The sequence below is a fragment of the Myodes glareolus genome, chromosome 5, assembly GCF_982192425.1.
Source record: "Myodes glareolus chromosome 5, mMyoGla1.1, whole genome shotgun sequence".
Classification (NCBI taxonomy): domain Eukaryota; kingdom Metazoa; phylum Chordata; class Mammalia; order Rodentia; family Cricetidae; genus Myodes; species Myodes glareolus.
Window position 1 is genome coordinate 25,580,754 of NC_142030.1, and position 18,397 is coordinate 25,599,150.

The window sequence follows — 18,397 nt, forward strand, 5'->3', positions numbered from 1 at the left end:
ACAATGCTTGCAAGTGTATTAGAGTGAACACCTGGGCCCACAAATGTTCCATAGCTGGAGTTTACACTGGCAGCAGGGCCCAGGAAGTCTCGTTTTAGAATGGTGCAGCTTTTTTTTTTCTTTTTGCTACTATTGCTGCATCAGGAAAATCTCTCTGTGGCATGCCCCAGCAAACAACAAAAACTCTGTTTTTTCTCTGAGTCTAGAATTAACCCCTCTCAGGTTTTTAAGTGAATTTAGTCCATCACATTGGCGCCAAACTGTTGCATGGGTGGGCCCTTGTTCTGTCTCGGCCACCCAGCTAGCTTAGCCCCAAAATAATCACACAGAAACTGTATTAATTAAAACACTGCCTAGCCCATTAGCTCTAGTTTCTTATTGGCAAATTCTTACATCTTAATTTAACCCATTTCTATTAATCTCTATATCACTACAAGGTTGTGGCTTACGGGAAAGATTCAACATGTCTGATCTGGCAGCTCCATGACATTTCTCTCCCTGCTTCCTGTCTCCCAGAATTCAGTTCTGTTTTTCTAAAGCTAAGCACATGGCTTCCATGACTGTACACTTAACCCAAATCCTAAACTGTAACCATCCTTGCAGGTTATTCCTGAACGTGCTTTCTAACTCTTGTATTTGAGGAAGGTGATCTTTCCTCATCTACCTTCATCCTAACATGGTTTCTCAGCAATATTTAATTGTTCATATTAATGAATAGAGGATTTTGAAGAAGTAATGAGACATTTCTGCGCTTTCTTTTGGAAAGTATAATTCAATTCCCAACAGTGTGAAGTTGGAAAGATTTCAGGCAAAGGACCCCAATTATCTCTCCTTTGTGCCCTTTGCCTGGCCTTCTCATGCCACGATAAATACTGTAATTTAAGCTGGCCACGTCTCCTTTCCTAAGGGCGTGGGCATTGACACAGGCGGTTCCAGATCAAGGAATTTTGCTTTTGTGTAGCTCTAGGTGATCTCTAGGTGAAGATCCACAGGAGTAACACACTGCAAACTCTCCCCATGGCTAGGAGGGATAGGATTTTCAGGAAATGCCGTGGCATATCTGTGTGTGGTCTCTCAATATTCATTCATCTTTCCTCAAACTCGAGTGCAGAAGTGAACCTTCACTCTTGATGGGAGTGTCTGCTCTTGAGTTGAGGGCTTACTTGGGGAGCCCCAGTTCTTAGTATCTCCAGCCTGACCTGTCACAGGTCGATCACACATTTGCTAATTTTTGATAACTAGAATGCATTCTGCTGAAGTTTTGTGGTAATTTTTATCAACCATGGGATTTATTTTGTTCTGACAGGACACCCACAATCTCCCATCACACCAACACATTGTAACAGCATTATGAATCATCCGTAATGTGCTTGTTGCCTTCAGGGGAATAAACTTTGCTCCCCAGAATCCTGACTTAATTAACTAGAAGTCTTTATTTCTCATGTTGTTGATTGGAGATCTCAAGAAGGGGATGAGCCACCTTCCTGAGATGTATTTGGAAGTGAGTCTTCAACTTCCAATCCATGAAGTAGTGACTATATTCTAGTGAAGTAGAGATGGGTATCTGGCTTTGTAATGAAGAGGTGATTAAGGTCTTCCCTTGTGTTTCTGAGAAGGCTCCTGGGAAGCGCAGTATAGCTTGGCGTGAATTACAGAAGATCTAATTAACAGTTGTGGGCTGCTACTGGTGGTGCTATTATTCCATTCTCTGGACATTCTATTGTATTCTGGGGAGTCCTTCGTATTCCCTGTGATGTCACCGGTGTTCTGAGAGAACCAAGTTACTGTGGAATAGTCTTTTGGTAATCAAGACATGTGGGCAAGACTGAGCAGACTGCTTGGGAGAGAGAATGGAGAACGTGGGGAGACTATAGACAGGTTGAAGGAAGCTAGCCTTCTGTCTTAGTGTAAAACATGGAGAAGTAAATGGTTCTAGAGAAGGCACAGTGAGTACGGGAAGGGGTGGGGAAGTGTCTAGAGGAGGGAGAGCTCTAACTAGGCCTTTCAGTGGTACGGTTTGGCTTCTGGGAAGCAATGGGCTTATCCTACTTTTCTGGGTTTCATAATGCTTGCCCTGAGTAAACAGTATCTGATGGCTAGTTTAGGAGAGCCATAAATTGTCAAACCTGCAGCCGTTTTTCTGGGAGATCCTAAAGCTCATTCTGAAAGGAAGGCCAGCAGGAACAAAGGAGTGACCAATTAGGTATCCCTACCTGAGTAGGTGTTGCTGCGCTTCATCTTAGTGGATTCCTTCAGTTTCCATGGGAATCTGATGCTAAAAAGAAGGGAGGGAAACTCCCCTGGCCATGCACCAAAGTCCCAGATATTCAGATGTTTTTGTCCTGGCACATGTGATCAGGACTTCCTGTTGCTAAGCTTTAGGGACAAAAGGACTTACCTGCATTACGTCAAGTATGAGGTGACACCATTCTCCAAATCTACATAGCCAAGCTAGCTTATGCCTTCCAGGTCCAACAAACTGCATTAGGGAGTGATGCACAGGCCTAGCCATTGTGGTTGAGGATAGCTCATGGACACCAGTTTGAGGATAGCTGCCCTGCTCTTTGGGAAATTCACTGAGTCCCTAGCATTTTCTCTTCCTTGGGTTCCTTGGGACTCTACCATTCAGGTCTATGGAACTGATTCTGGGAAGGAGCACTACTATCTTAAGAGGAATTCAGATGTACCCAGGTATTGTGGATTCTGACGATCAGGGGAAATCAAGATTATGACATCTGTCTGACAAGGGGTTGTGGCCATTCCTCAAGGTGAGCGTATAGCTTAATTAGTACTAATTCCTTACCTGAATTCTAAGAGTGCAATTAGCAGACAGAGTCGCAGCAACCTGGGATTTGCATCCTCAGGGCCAGCTGCCTTTTGGATTGCTCAATTGAGTGAGCAACCCCAGCTCAAAATAAATATAGAAGGGAAAACTGTGGAGGGTATTTTGGATTCTGGAGCGGATGTATCAGTGTTATCTATGAAATTTTGGCCTAAGGCTTGGCCCCTGGATGACAGCGCTGCACGATTACAAGGAACAGGTCAAGCAACTTCTCAAAAGAGTTCAAAAATACTGAGATGGCATGATGGAGAAGGACGTGAAGGGTTTTTCCCAGTCATATGTTCTTGCCTGCCTGCCCATCAGTCTATGGGGACGTGATCTCTTTGCAGAGATGGGGGCTGTCTTAACACAACCTACAAAGGTGTCCTCTGGAAAAGCCACCTCTCTGATGAAAGCTATGGGATGGCGACCTGGTCAGGGCCTAGGCGCTTTGCATCAGGACCGGACATCACCTTTAATGCCTGATGACCAGGTTACTCGCCTTCCAGGGGACCGTACTGAGCTGGGACATTTTTAGTGCGGGTCACTGTCCCACTACCAGCACCCATACCTATCACATGGTTGTCAGATGACCCCCTATGGGTGAAACAATGGCCCCTAACTGAAGAAAAATTGCGAGTGGTCCATGCTCTAGTACAAGAACAATTGCTTGTTGGGCATATAGTGCCATCCACAGCCCCCTGAAATACTCCCATCTTTGTAATAAAGAAAAAATCTGGTAAATGGAGGTTGCTTCAGGACCTTTGTGCAGTAAATAAAACCATGCAAATTATGGGGCCACTGCAGCAAGGGCTCCCCTCTCCTGTAGCTATCCCCAAAGATTGGCATCTTATTGTAGTTGATCTAAAGGATTGCTTCTTTACTTTTCCTTTGCATCCTGATGATTGCTTTCAATTTGCTTTCAGCCTACCCTCTGTTAATTTTAAAGAAACGTTTAGAAGAAGTGTGTGATGCATTCGTTGATATGCAACAAACCCTAGCAGCTGCTGGATTGATTATTGCACCATAAAAGTTTCAAGCCATGCCCCCATATTCTTTTTTTTTAGATTTATTTATTTATTATGTACAGTATTCTGCCTGCATGTGTACCTACACCCCAGAAGAGGTGGTTGTGAGCCACCATGTGGTTGCTGGGAAATTGAACTCAGGACCTCTGGAAGAACAGTCAGTGTTCTTAACCGCAGAGCCATCTCTCCAGCCCCATGCCCCCATATTCTTATCTTGGACATATTTATCAACAACTGATGCAATGACTGATAATCATTATCCCCAACATTTGTTGTTAAATTTCTTAAGAATCATCCTATTATTTTTCCATGAATAGTAAAACCTAGGTCCCTGGTGGGAGGTCGAACAGTTTTTACAGACGGTTCCCCAAAAGGAAATGTTGTGGTAATTTCTCAAGATCTGATATCCCAAACACCTGTTGATATGTCTCTGTTCAGGCAACTGAAATAGCAGCCTGTATTCTAGCCTTGCAAATGTTTTCTGATGAGCCAGTTAATTTATATACTGATAGCATTTACTTGTCTCAAATTATTGCTCCCTTAGAAACTGCTCCTTATATTTCCCCTGTGTCCCACGTACAACAACAATTATGCTGTTTACAACATTTATTGTGGTCCAGAAGGGATCCTCAATTGAGTCCTACTCAATTACCTGGACCCCTGGCAGATGCACATACCCAAATATTACTTGCCAGCCCCAAAGAAAGGGCTTCTAAACTCCATAAGAAGTATCACCTTAATGCTCGGTCCCTGCAGCACCATACTGGTTGCTCTAAAGCCACTGCCTTACAAGTTACCACCCAATGTTCCGCTTGTGCCCCTTTTCATAATGCACCCATTGCAGGAGTTAACCCCTGTGGACTTAAGCCAAATGACATTTGGCAGATGGATGTAACCCACCTACCTTCAGTTGGAAAACTGAAATACATGTACATTTTGGTAGATACTTGCTCTGAAGTAGTTTTTGCTTCATTGCATAGTGGAGAGAAAATGAAGGATGTGATAGTTCATTGCCTGCTAGCTTTTGCTTCTATGGGCTTACCTAATGCTATTAAAACAGATAATGGTCCTGCATATACTAGTGGAAAATTTCGAACCTTTTGTGTAGATAATGATATTAAACATATTACAGGTATTCCATACAACATCACTATAGTACAAGCTATAGTAGAAAGAATCCATATGGTTCTAAAACAGGATTTCACAAAAATAAATAGGGGGGAGAATATTCCCTCTCCCAGCACACAATTGGTTTCTATTTTATTTATTTTAATTTTTTAAACTGTGGATTGTGAGGGCCACTTGGCCATGGAAAGACATTGGAATAAAAGTTCTCAGTCTTTGGGATGGAAAGACCTTATTACAGGACAGTGGAAGGAGCCCGTACCCCTGTTGGCTAGGGTGATAGGGGTTGTATGTGTTTTTCCCCCAGGTGAGGACAAACCTATTTGGATCCTGGAACCAGTAGATAGCACCTTCAAAGGAAGCAATAATGAAACTATGGATGGGAATGATGACGGTCAGCATCCTGGTGAGTCTCACTCAAGCGGAGCAAGGAACCCCCCCAATATTAATGCTAGTGAGCCAGATTAGTCCTTTATATCCATCTTTTTATTCTACCAATTGTTAGAACAAGCTCCTGTTAATGCCACCTTTTCTCTTCAGTTTTGTTAAGGTACAGAATCACTCTTAAAATTCTTCATTTTTACATTACTGCCTAATACTCAGTAATGCTTCCATGGCTGATTTTACTCCAAATGCTACATCTAGCAAGGCTGTGGGATTAAGAAATATTTGGTATTCCATGAATAAGGACACATGATCACGGACCTACCCCAGCTCCCTGTTGCTGGCCTACAGCAGCCAAGTTTGATCTACAAGGAGCTTTGCTTAGGGGAGAGTGTATCAGCCAAAGTCCAGATTTGTTAAGAGGTGGTATTAACATGTGGTGGTAGGGCCATGGGCCTGCTGACTTTGGAATAGTGCTTTCGGGGAGGGAGGTGTTGTTCTTGATTGTTCTTCCAGAGACTGCAGCCCGAGCAGTTGCTGGGATGGAAGCTCCTCGGCTGCCCTGTTAGTTCCTGTACCAGCCATCATTCCTTTGCCGGTCCGAGAAAAGGCCATTCGAACAGAAGTGACCCTGTATCGAGATCGGAATAATAGCTTCTGTGGTTGTGGTCATTACAGTCTCTGCTGCCACTGCGACAGTTGCTGGACTGACAATGGCCCAAACGTCTCTTGTGGCGGACACTGTGGCTAGATTGGCAGGACAAGTTAGCAAGGTCCTTCAAACACACACTGCCTTGAATTTTCACATCAAATTTGAACTTTTACATTTAAATCAGCAAACTACCTTATTGCAAGAGCAATAAATTATGGATAATTCAACAAATGTCTTGTCCGCATCTTTATCACACGACTTGTGTTACTTGTGTTCATGACTCTGGATCTGGTCGCTGGCTCAGTCCTGATCCGCCAGTGTCCGGGACTGAGTTGACTCCCAGGACTGGATTTGCTCCTGGCTTCTGCTCCTGGTGGAGCTTGTTTCCTCAGGCCCTCTCTGTCCCAGGTGGCTCAGTCAGTCCCACTCCTATGGAATTTGTGGCCCAAGGTGGAGTTCCTTGCCTAGGCAACTTTGGCCTAGGTTACGGCTTTGACCTGTATCTGTAAATCCTGGTCTGGATTCCCTCCTGCAGAAGTCCCTGGATTGGAGTTGGACCTGGAAAGGTTTCTGATTCCGGTCTACTGCCTCAGAAGTCCCAGACCAATGCCCAGTCCCACAGAGGTCCTGGCTCAGACCTACTCGCTCTGAGGTCCCAGACTCATGTCTGGCCCCATTGAGATCTCTGGTATAAATAAATATTTTTAAAAGCACTGAATTCATCATTCCAAGTCTTCTACCTCCTCTTCTTAACCCAATAGAGGCGCCCATTAGAAACTAGTGACACATTTTCTGACTGTTGATTCTGTGAGCCTTGGACCATCAACTGCCCTCCTTTTGTGCATAGAAAAGCTGGCCTTTTTCAATGCATCAAGGGGGGGGGGCTTTCCTAGTTCAGGCTTCCCTGTTGCTTTGGAAATCTTTGTTTGGTGCCAAAAAACAGAGGACAAGAAGGCCCCGACAGACCCTCTCGTCCACTCTCTATGCCCAGAAGTCTAGCCAGCCTCTGTTTCCTGCTTCCCTTGGCTCCGTGCCTTTGGCCACGAGCAAGGAGAACAAGCCCCTGCCAGATTCCCTGACATGTGTCCCCCAGCAGCCCAGGCTGAGGAGTTTCTAAAATAGACTGTAGCATGCATGCATGGCCTGAAGCAACACTGGAGCAAACTGCTTGGGTCCCTAGAATGGCATACCTTGGCCACCTTCTAGGTCCTCTGAGCCTCATATTCCACTCTATGTGGGTTTCTGTGCTACCTGACTGGAAATAGGAACTTTCCGGGATGGGGTAGCTCTTCTGGAAAGAGCACTTCCCTCTGTGGGTGGCCTTGAGACCCAAACTGCACGAGGCCCACCACTGCCAGGCACCAAATAACCCCACTTGCTTGCTGCCTCCTACTCATCCCTGGCTGCTGATTTTCCTGGGGCCTAGGAGTTCAGAGGACGAAGCAGGCTGCACAGATATGCTCTGCCTCCAACATGCGATCACTTAATCCCTTTTGTATCTAAAACATAATCGCTGATTGCCTCACTGGTGCTAAGAGCAGTGCAGCCTCAGCTGAGCTCCGTGCTCAAAGAAGACGGTCAGAAAACGACAGCATAACAGCCAACACTGGCACTTACTGCCACCACCCAGCCAGCTTGCCCTTGTGCTCTGCTGCCTGGAAGTGGCCTGGCATATCCCACTAGTTCTATCCGTTGATGCCCACCTCCATTTTCAACGCCATTTCTGGAGAATGCTGAGGGTGGATCTTAGAGAACTGCCATCCTGTTAGTGTTCCTTCGTGTGTTTCAGCTGGCTTCTGTAGGCGAGCACATAAATTTCTTTCCAAACGCTGCAGTTCTGTCAATGTATGGAGTGATTCATGTCCTTCTAGTTCTGGTGGATTTTGTAGGGAAACAAGCCAATCTTCTACCACTAGCAATATTTTGTCTCTTTCATCTCTTCTTGGGGAGCTGGGGAGGTGGCTCAGTGGTTAAGAGCACTGGGTGCTCTTCTAGAGGTCCTGAGTTCAGTTCTTAGCAACCACATGATGGCTCACAACAGTCTGGAATGAGATCCGGTGTCCTCTTCTGACCTGCAGGCATACACGCAGGTAGAACACTATATACATATTAAGTAAGTAAATCTTTTTTAAAAAGGAAAAAAAAGGAAGGAAGGAAGGAAGGAAGGAAGGAAGGAAGGAAGGAAGGAAGGAAGGAAGGAAAGAAAGAAGGACTTGCTGCTCTTGCAAGGACCCAGGATCAGTCCCTAGCATCCATATCTAGTTCCAGGGGATCTGATACCCTTTTCTGGCCTGCATGGGCACTGCACATATAAATCCCTGCACCACATCAGGCAACTCACAACAGCCTGCAACCCCAGCTCCAGCGGATCTGACAGGTCTGCCTCTGGAGAAAACTGCAGTCATGTACATATACTCACACACAGACACATAGTTAAAAATAACTTCAAAAGTTAAAAAAAATTAGCTGCGCAGTAATGGTGCATGCCTTTAATCCCAGAACTTGGGAGGCAGAGGCAAGCAAGTCTCTGAGTTCCAGGTTGGCCTTGGCTATGTAGACAAATCCTGTCTCAAAAAATCAAACAACAACAACAACAAAAATCTTTCCTCTCTGACAAAGCATGCCTACGGAATGTGTGCATAATACACACACACACACACACACACAGACAGACACACTGGGGATGGGCTGGGGGTTCGAGTCTTCCCTAGCTCTTTGGCACCTTCGCCAACTCTATCTTGTGAGGCTCCAATAGGAGAAGAAAGCAAGAAGGAAAATGTATGGTTGTCAGGCCTCAGACAAAGCCTGCATTTCCAACTACAGAAAAGTACCCCAGAAGCCTGTGAAAACCTGAAATGAAACTATTACCTACCTTCAGAAATGATAGTAAAAGCAGCCATGTTAATCTACCTATCTGTCAGCACTTAGCAAACCAGCCAAACACTCTGCTGAGGACTCATGCATGAAAAGGTTATAGCTGGAGGGCTGGAGAGATGGCTCAGTGGTTGAGAGCATTGCCTGCTCTTCCAAAGGTCCTGAGTTCAATTCCCAGCAACCACATGGTAGCTCACAACGATCTGTAATGAGGTCTGGTGCCCTCTTCTGGTCTGCAGACATACGTGTAGACAGAATATTGTATACATAATAAATTAATAAATATTTTTTTTTTAAAAAAAAAAAGGTTATAGCTGGCCCCAGACTACTTCCAGATACTGAGAGGATGGAGAAGGAGACCCACGCAGTATACTAGGAACTAGGTAGTGTGACCTAAACCAAGTCTCACATAGTTTTCAATGTGTCTACAGATGGCCCTTTCTGTGTCAGGGTCAGCTCACAAAGAGGAGACCCATGGCAGTGAGGAACCAAATCCCCTATTCCGTTTCTTTGGCTGCTGAGCTTGAAGATTCCGGGGTTTCTCAGCACCTGTCTGAGAAACTCCCCACACACTTGCACTCTCTGGCTTCTCCTCCAGTCTCAGAAATTGGATCCACTCCTGGCTCCTCTCCAATTAAAAAACAATCACCTAGAAGAAACCCTGCCTCAATAGGGCTGGGGAGACGGCAAAGAACTCAAGTGCCCAAATACACTCAGATCTGTCACGGCAAAGGCCACTTCAGCTGTCCCTCTCTTGTCCAGGACTTGCACGAGCATGCTCTCCACCAAAGGCATTTCTCTTCTGCTGCAGGCTCCATGCACTGTGCCTGCTCTGGAGCTCCTTCCCAGCACTGCTTTAGCTGGAGATTTTTGCTATCAAGGCATCTTTGCCCCACGTTCAGGCTCAAAGAGGGTCACCTCAACTCGACATTTCATAGATGTGATTAGTCTACACCATCGTCCTAGATGAGAGGTGGCAGATCTTCTCCAACGCTGACAGTAAGTGATGCTGTGGCCTGGTCCTGAACCCACAAAAGTCAGTGGGGACACCTGAGCCCGCCATAGATGCCTGGTAGCCTAAGACAATTAGCATGCCTATCTCGTGTACCTGTCCCTACGCATTCCCAGTGACTTCTCTCTTTGGTTGCGGGTGATCCCCATAACTTATACAACACCTAGGGTTTGAAGGACAAAAGCCAAGACCAGAAGAAATGTCTCATAGTTCAAGAGCTTTGCTGCTCTCTCTCAAGGCACCTTAGAACCATCTATGAACAGGGATTCAGTGCCCTCTTGTGGCCTCTATGGGAACTGCATATCTGTGGGGTAAATCCTCGCTCAAGGCCAACAGTCTCTTTGAAAAGCTCCTTCCCAAAGTGACCCAAAAGGTCATTGTCTGTGCTGTGTGCTTATCATAGATGCTGGGTTGCAAAAAAAACAGAGGCTGATAGGTCTTAGTTTCTTAATTTCTTTGTATTCCCATAATGATTAGTTTCTTGATTTCTTTGTATTCCCATAATGAAAGTTTTTATTGCCTGAGAGTCCATAGAGCAATAAAGGTGCATTCCTCAATAATGTGGTCCTTATGACCAATTCATAAAAGTATGTCTAGAGAGTACCATATTTTAGGGGTAGTTAAATACAAGACAGCAAGATACAGTATGAATACCAATTCTAATAAGGTGTGTATCTATGGAGTAAGGCAAGCTCAGTACCCAAGATACAAATCTGCTGTGTGGGCCTGGCTGGCTAAAAACTCATTACACAGCCCATTCTGCCTGGAACTAGCAGAGACCCATCTGTGCCTGTGAGTTCTAGGGTTACATCACTGTGACACCACACCTGACTAAAGAAGATGGATTTAAGTGTGAAGACTTAGAAATTGCTTTTTTATTCATAAAAATACATTTTCTCAAAGGGGGCTTTATCAGGGCAGTCAACATAAACACTGAATAATAGCCTTAACAAATTACGAAAATCAATAACAAGAACAGATAATATCAGAATAACAAAGCCAAACCAAAACAACCAAAAATAAAAACCTAAAACAAAAACAACCAAGAAATTAAGCTAATTTGCATTCTCTTGTGGCAGATTGAATAGCAAGGACCTACTACAGGCTGTGACTCACCTCAGAGACATGGGAGCAAGGCCGTCACCGATTGGAACAGCTTTTTCAAGACGCCTGCAGTCATTTCTCTTTTGTTCTATGTCATGTTCCCCCCAAGGCTGAGGCCGCTTGCTGGTAAATGCAGGGTTTGGAGTAATTTTTGTCTCTGGTGTTCTGTACCCCAAGCGTGGTTTTGATGCTTTCTTTCCTTCATGAGAAATGAGTCAACAGACACATGGATCAGATTGGGCATGACCACCTGGCATGGCCAGCTGGTATTTCCTTCGCTGGTGAGTTCACAAATACAAGGGGTGTCTTTTTGTCTGGAGGCCTTGATCCTAATGTGAAGAATGTGATGGTTTCAAGGTATCCTTGGCTCCCTTTGGCTTCCTCAGTTCTCTCAGGGGGTGTGATCAAGAAGGAAAGGGAATCAAGACCCAGAAGCAGCCATGCTGGGTCACTGGCTAGACATACTCAAGGCCTATTCCACAGTGGAATCCACATTCATCCCTGGAATTCAGTAGTTGCTGGGGATGGGGCTCAGCAGGTGGCTCTTCCTGTAGCAGCTCCTTGGGCAAGTGGCTCTCATCCTGGGCTGTGGCCTCTTCTACCTTAGGCTGGAGTGTTTTGGACCTGGGAAAGGATAGCAGGTCAGTAGGGGACATGCCATGTCAACTGTCTGGCTCCTACCTCCCAACACCTCAGGTGTCTTGGGAAACCAACATTGATCTTTGAACTGATATCTTTGTTTATAGCCCCAAAGAAAACAGATCATAGAGTAGCTGGGCCTAGAACTTTTCTCAGCCCTAGACACATGTAATAACTTAAACTGAGCTTGTATGTTGTCCTTTCAGTAGATAAATAGGACATTCTTCTACAGATCAGGGACATCACTTTGTACATAACAGCAGGATATAAATACCATAGCCAACAGTGTATGAGCAATACACTTGGTATTGATGAGGAGTTACTGATCAACACATCATCTTATTGATAGCAGTAATACAGCCTTGTCACCTAAGCAACTGAACAAGAGCATGAGGTCAGCTCAGTCCTCATGCCCAGAGGGACCACAAACATGAGCACCATGCAAGACAGAGCCTGCCATGCTAGAGCAGCATTTCCTGTGAGGTGTGCTGAGAAAACTGGCCCTGCCTGGGCTCTGGGACCAAACAGAGACTTGCATTTCCTTAGGACTAGAGCCGGGAATCTGCATCCTGGCTCTCTTTGGGAGTCTGTTACAGCACACTCCAGAGAAGATTCTGATATGGCCTGTATCTGAAGTATTTGCCTGGGTTCATCCTGGAAAATCCTTAACATATTCTATCCAGAGAACCCTTTGCATAGGAAATAGGCTAATGTTGCAGAGAACATTGCTCAAAGGTGGGACTCTCTTCTCTACATGGAATGTTCTTAAATAAAAATGTTGTTTCAACAAGGTGTGGTGGTTCACACTTTTAAATCCCATCTCTGGGGAGGCTGAAGCAGGTAGGTCTCTGTGAGTTCAAGGGAAGTCTGCTGAGAGCAGAGAAATATCAGGAGGGAGAAATTGAGACTCAATTCTAATAACACACGAGGACCAAACGTATTATTTCCTGGATAGAATTTCTTGTTGACCGCACCAGCACAATTTTCTTAGGGCTTCTTTCCATGGTTCTAGCTTGGAGCCAAGCAGAAGAGCAGAAACTTATAAAAGACAGAGGTCCAAGGTACAGGGGATCCCCTTGTCTGTACCCTGTCCTCCCAGTCTAGAATCCTACCTCATCTGGGAGAACTCAAAGTGATGCCGCAGCTTTTCTGCCAAGTCCTTTTTCTGGGTGTTTGTTTCCTTCTGCTTCAGCAGGAACTGAAGTCTTTCCACCAAACTCTGAGCTCCTGTTCATTAGAAGATTGTGTTCTTAGTGGAGGGTTACACAGTCTCATACAAATCTAAGCACATACAGAGGATCCCAGTAGCTTGCTGGTCATCCAGGCAGGAAAAACAGTGAACATCCAGGGAAGAAAGGAAGCCTGAGTCAAGGCAGAGACTGAATAGAAACACAGTGGTCTCTGCTAGCCAATGCACTCGTGTGTCATGCACCACAACACCCACATGCTTACACTACACACACATACACACACACACAGAGAGAGAGAGAGAGAGAGAAAGAGAGAGAGAGAGAGAGAGAGAGAGAGAGAGAGAGAGAGAGAGAGAGAGAACTGAGAGTTAAAGAAAGAGAAACAGGGAGGGAGAAATGGAATTTGTAGAAACATCATGTCGGATGAGCAGTTTAGATGGACCATACCAGCTCTTTCAGAACAGTCCCACAACTCAGCCATCATTTCTTGGACACTAGTACAGTTGAGATTTGCTTGGCCAGACTATGCCGAGCTGATAGAGAAATTCTTCCCCTGCAGGCCCAAATCTCCCACCTTCCACCACCAGCCTGTCAAAGCCCCCAGCAGATCATCCAATCAACCCCAGACTGTAGTCTGCTGGATGGGAGAACTGTCCAGCACTAATCCCAGACAACAGGGCTGACAGCTGCTGCTCAGGTTCTGTCACTGGGAACTGAGAGCTGGGAAAAGGGAAGAGAACTCACTGGGATGCAGGAAGAAAGGAGAAGGCCCCAGGCCACCCTAACCCATGACAGTGAGGGGCTCTCAATGGGCCCGTGCATGGGGATCTCCTCCTTGCAAACTGCTTCCCACCTGTGATCTCACATGAGCCCTGCCAAGCAAATGAGGCCCCTGGAGCCAGACCTTACTCACTCCAAGCTCTGTGCATAGAATGCTACCGATCATAGATGCTACCTATCATAGATGCATGTAAGTGTGTGGTATGTTATTGACCCATCTCCTTCACTGGACTGCAGCTTCAAACAGAGCAGCAGGAATGGTTCTCCTGTTTCAGCCAGCAATTCCAGGCCCTGGGTGACTATTACTGTGCACTTAGACAGAGTAATAACTTAGTTTCTCATAAGAGGCTAACTTCCCAGAAGTACTGGGCATGGACACTGAAATGAACACCTGGTAGCATGAGGTGGGTGACTGAATGGGAGCACGAATGAGTCAGGTGGGGGTGAGGGCACAGGTGGGGGATGGACAGAGAGGCAGTCAGAAGGGCAAATAGGGCCAGACCTTAGCCTGGCTTATTTACTTGCCCCTACCTGTTGTTGCTGGGTGTTGACATCACTGTTCTTTCCTTGGTCCTTACAGAGCACTTTCAAGTCCTCTACGTGGTGCATCAGTAGGACACAATCATCCTGCAATTTCTTCTTCTCCTGCCTCAGCAGGTTCACCTTCTTCTCCAGGTGAGTATGCTGCATCAGGAGCCAGCTGTGCACACCCCTGGAGAGACACACTGCATAGTAAGGCCCTGCCAGCCTCCTCCTGCCTCCCCTGCCTCCAGGAACCAGCACCCCACTGTTTCCTGGAAGATGTAGCCCAGAGTCTGACACAGCCTTGACAGTTACACTCAGAAAGCCAAAGTGAGACAACAGCTAATACCAGAAAACATCAAACTACTGTGGAAAACCCAACACCAAACAGGATCCACATCCCTTCAATAGGAAGAGGAGTCCCCCACCTGTCCTTAACTGTCCATAGTAATGGGGAAAATCACCAAGTACTGGGTAAATACCCTCCAAGGGGGGACAGATGACCAAAGGTGAGCTTATTCTACCTATAAGTTCCACAGCCACCAGATCTCTCAAGCCTGGGCCTGTTCTCCAGACTCCCAGGCTGCCTGGCATCTCCCTCATGGTGCAAAGCCCTTTTCTATCCAGAGGCTCCAAAGGCTCTAGGACAATGGTGGTAGGGCTAACAGTCTCTTTCACACTCTCCAATAATGAATCCAAGAGACACAAGTCCCAGAGCTGCTTGCTAAGAAGCAGAAAGTCTAGAAGCAGAGGTAGGAACTCCCTGTGCAGAGAAACAGAAAGGCAGAGATGGCCGTTCCACAACTTTCAGGGTCCAGGACAAGATGCGCCCTTACCGATACAGGACGGTCTCCCTGGTCAGCTCACTCAGCTGTTCTGAGGCCTCGGTGTTCTCGTTCTCCAGGCGCTTTAGTGCTGACAAGGCCTGTTTGTGCTGCAGCTTCACTTTCTCATTCAGGGGATTGGGCGGGTAGTAGGGCCTAGAACAGGAGGAAAGAATCCCATGAACACAGGCCTCGAGGATCACGGAAACTCAAGCTGGATCCAGGTCTACCACAGCCCAGGGGTTGCCACATTCTGGATACGATGTTCTGGACCTCATGGTGCTTATTTCTTGTTATCCTGACTCTAGGTCAGCAGAGGCCTGGCTCAGATGGAGGGTGTCCTAGCTGCATGAGCTCACGCAGTAGGCCTAGAGGGTCAGTTGAGCTCTCTGTGTTACCAGAAGTCTATACCACAGGTCTTGCAAACCCAGATATTACAATGAAATCTCTTCTATTTCAGAAAGCAATTCTAGACCCTGGGTGACTGTCATTGAGCAGTAAGACAGAGAACATAACTCTGGGTTTCAGACCCAACAGCAGGACAGCAATATAAACACCTAGGTGCCATCAAAGTGAACACATAAGACAACATTAGTAATGCTTAAAGTGGGGATCCCAACATCAGCAGTGGCAGCACCTAGAAACGGGGTCAGACAAATCCTTAGCTCCTACCACAGATCCCTGGCTGCTGTAGTCTGCAGGGACAGAAAAACATGCAAATGTGTGTGTGCAGACTCACACGCAATAGAGAGAGAAGGAGAGATATAGAGACACAGAGAGGAAGAACACCCACAGTCAGATGCCAAAGAAATGTGCGGAGCAGTATTGTCAACAAGTACAGTGCACAAAATTAGAGAGAAACTGTGATGAGCCCCAGGACTTCCAGTGACAATGAGAGGGACCAGGTGGGAAGAGGCCCTTCAGGCTGCAATCAGCACTTTTCTGCACCCAATCTCCCGCCAAGCAAGTCCAAGGACTCCCCACAAGCTAACAGCAGCTAGTATCTCACACAAGCCACCTATGTTGAGAACTACACATTTCTGCACTTGTGTGACTCAGACCACAGGCTCTGGTTTTCATTTGCAGGAAGCAGAATTGTTAAAATCCCCATCTCAGCTTCAGGGCTGCCTCTCCTCTGAGAAGAACTTAGGACCTGAGGTTAGTCACTCAGGAAGTGCAGCCTCCTAGAACCCAACAGCTTTTTTTTTTTACATCAGAATTTCATTTTTATTTTATTTAAATAGAATTTTTGACACTTCTTTTACATACTGATTGCATATACTCCTCCCTCCTCTCCCCTCAGTTGCCCCCTTTCCTATCTATACCTCCCTCCCCTTCCACTCCTCCTCCGTCTCCATCAGAAACAGGCAGGCCTCCTGTGGACTAGAGCAAAACACAGCATGTCAAGTTGAGGCAGGATGAGCTCCCCACCTTGCAACAAAGCTAGGCAAGGAAATTCAGCATGGGAAGAGGTTTGCAAAAAGGAGATAAGCTCCAGGGAAGGGTCCTGATCTCACTGATAGGAGCCCTACTAAGAGATCAAGCTACGCACTGCCACACATAAGCAGAGGACCTAGGTCAGTCCCATAAAGGCTCCCCGTCTGTTGGTCCAGAGCCCATAAGCTCCCGCAAGCTCAGGTCAGATGACACTGTGAAGCCCAAGACACTAAAAGAAAGCAGGGGAGGTGACATTGCTAACAATGCCATGAAGTCTGGAACAATGGATACCTATCATCCACCTTTCCTTCCGTGATAAAGATCACGTGATCTCGCAGCTCATTTCTTTGGCTGGTCATCAGCTGCAGCTCCGTGGTCAGCTTCTCCATTTCCTTCTGCATGTTTCTGGGTATGGGGCCTTGGTTTGGATGATGGCACCGTAGCAGCATCTGTGGGTAGATGGAACACAAGTGAGACTGTATAGCAACAAGGCATAGACGATGGACAGGCCACCCTGTGGCGCAAACAGAAGTACCATGTCTGGAACCCAGTGACAACCCAGGTTGAGATGGTACCTCTGTGGACCTCAGCTCTCCCATCGCTCTAGAGATGTGGCTACATAAGCAGCCAGGGTTTTCCTCTGCCTCCCTACACATGCTTCAGGGGAACACAGAGACCACATCTTCAGGCACACTATTTACAGCAGCCCAGGATGCAACATGGTCCAGAGCCCTGAAGCCTGCGTGGGGTTTCAGAAGTCAGAGAATAATGGCATAGTGCATAAGCACTCGGTTGCTGTGAGGAGCCCAAATCTCCTTCCTGGTCAATCCAGGCCCATGGCTGTCAATTGAAAAGTCATTCGGGGCACAACATGGTCAACGGCCTCACTAAGTTACCCACTGACAATCCAGATCACTGAAGCTGGCAGGAGGCAGCCAGTCTCTGCTCTGCTCCCATACCTCGGGCAGGTGTGTGTCTACACTAGAGAACTGCCTGCCATCCTCAGCTGCTGACATAGAACCCTGGGGGGCCACTGTCAGGGAGAGGTGCTCGGAGGAATTCTGCAGTACAGTCGGAGGACATGATGTCTTGGCCAGAAGAACTTTTCTTCCCTTGTGACTAATGTCCGAGAGAGACTGGACCCACAGGAAACTATAGAGGGTGAGAAGCAGAAACTATAGAACTTAGGGAGGGTGATGCCTCCCTAAGACGGAGACACATCAGTCCTTCCCTGATCCTGCTGGTCTCCTTTTGTCCACACATTATAACCCAAACCACAGTAAAGGTCACAGCTAAGCAGTAATCTCAGCACACCATCCTTGGCCTGGTCAGCCTCTGGCTTAGAAGATGGGCAAACTAATGTTCTGGAATCTTTGACCTTCAGAAATTATGATAATGAGGGATGTCCATTAGCTACTGAGAGGCTCCTGGTCCTCTGTCCCATTACTGGAAGGCCCACCTCAAATCCACCTCTTCCAGAAAGCTGCCCACCTCCTGCCCATGACTCACTGCGTTTTCGCCAGAACCATTTATTCCTTCCCACTTTACGTCCAAACTGAGAGTCAGCCTCCTCCTGCCTCTCTCTGTTCACTGGACGTTCTCCATCCGCTCTCCTAATTAGACTCCTCAGTCTTGAGAACATGACTGCTGCTCTACCCCATGGGCACTGAGGAATGTCCTAAGGGCAGTTGGTGTTGCTACAACACTGGTGACATCACATGGAATGCCAAGAGCTCTCCGGGATACAATAGAATTGTCTGGGGCAAGAAACTGCTGATGTCAGGGGGGCCTGCATTTGTCACCCTGCTAACCAGCTGTCCTGGACTGACCAGAAGCCCAACTTCCCCATCCAGGAGCCTCTCTGGGAACACAGAGGAAGCCATTCAGCACCTCCTCCTTCCAAACCCAGAGTTTCCTTAGCTTGATTGGAAGCCCATAGTTGAGAAGTGAGCTTTTCTTTCAAAAGATGCTGAAAATGTCCTTCCTTCCTCAAAATCACTCTATT

The 18,397-nt window shown here is 46.6% G+C and overlaps 2 long non-coding RNA genes across 3 annotated transcripts; one reads left to right on the plus strand and one right to left on the minus strand.

Moving 5' to 3' along the window:
• Positions 1-1,800: 1,800 nt before the first annotated feature.
• LOC125391704 (uncharacterized) lies at positions 1,801-5,988 on the plus strand. 2 transcript variants are annotated; one of them, XR_015001261.1, is made up of 4 exons: positions 1,801-1,946; positions 2,630-2,768; positions 5,282-5,380; positions 5,875-5,988. It is a non-coding gene; the product is annotated as an uncharacterized LOC125391704 (long non-coding RNA). The 2 variants fall into 2 exon arrangements; XR_007229224.2 differs by lacking the exon at positions 5,875-5,988 and having other exon boundaries at positions 5,282-5,450.
• LOC125391889 (uncharacterized) lies at positions 5,439-18,146 on the minus strand. Its single transcript, XR_015737853.1, has 4 exons — positions 17,902-18,146; positions 16,684-16,841; positions 11,013-11,624; positions 5,439-8,082 (listed from the first exon to the last, which is right to left on the minus strand). It is a non-coding gene; the product is annotated as an uncharacterized LOC125391889 (long non-coding RNA).
• Between the last annotated feature and the right edge of the window lie 251 nt (positions 18,147-18,397).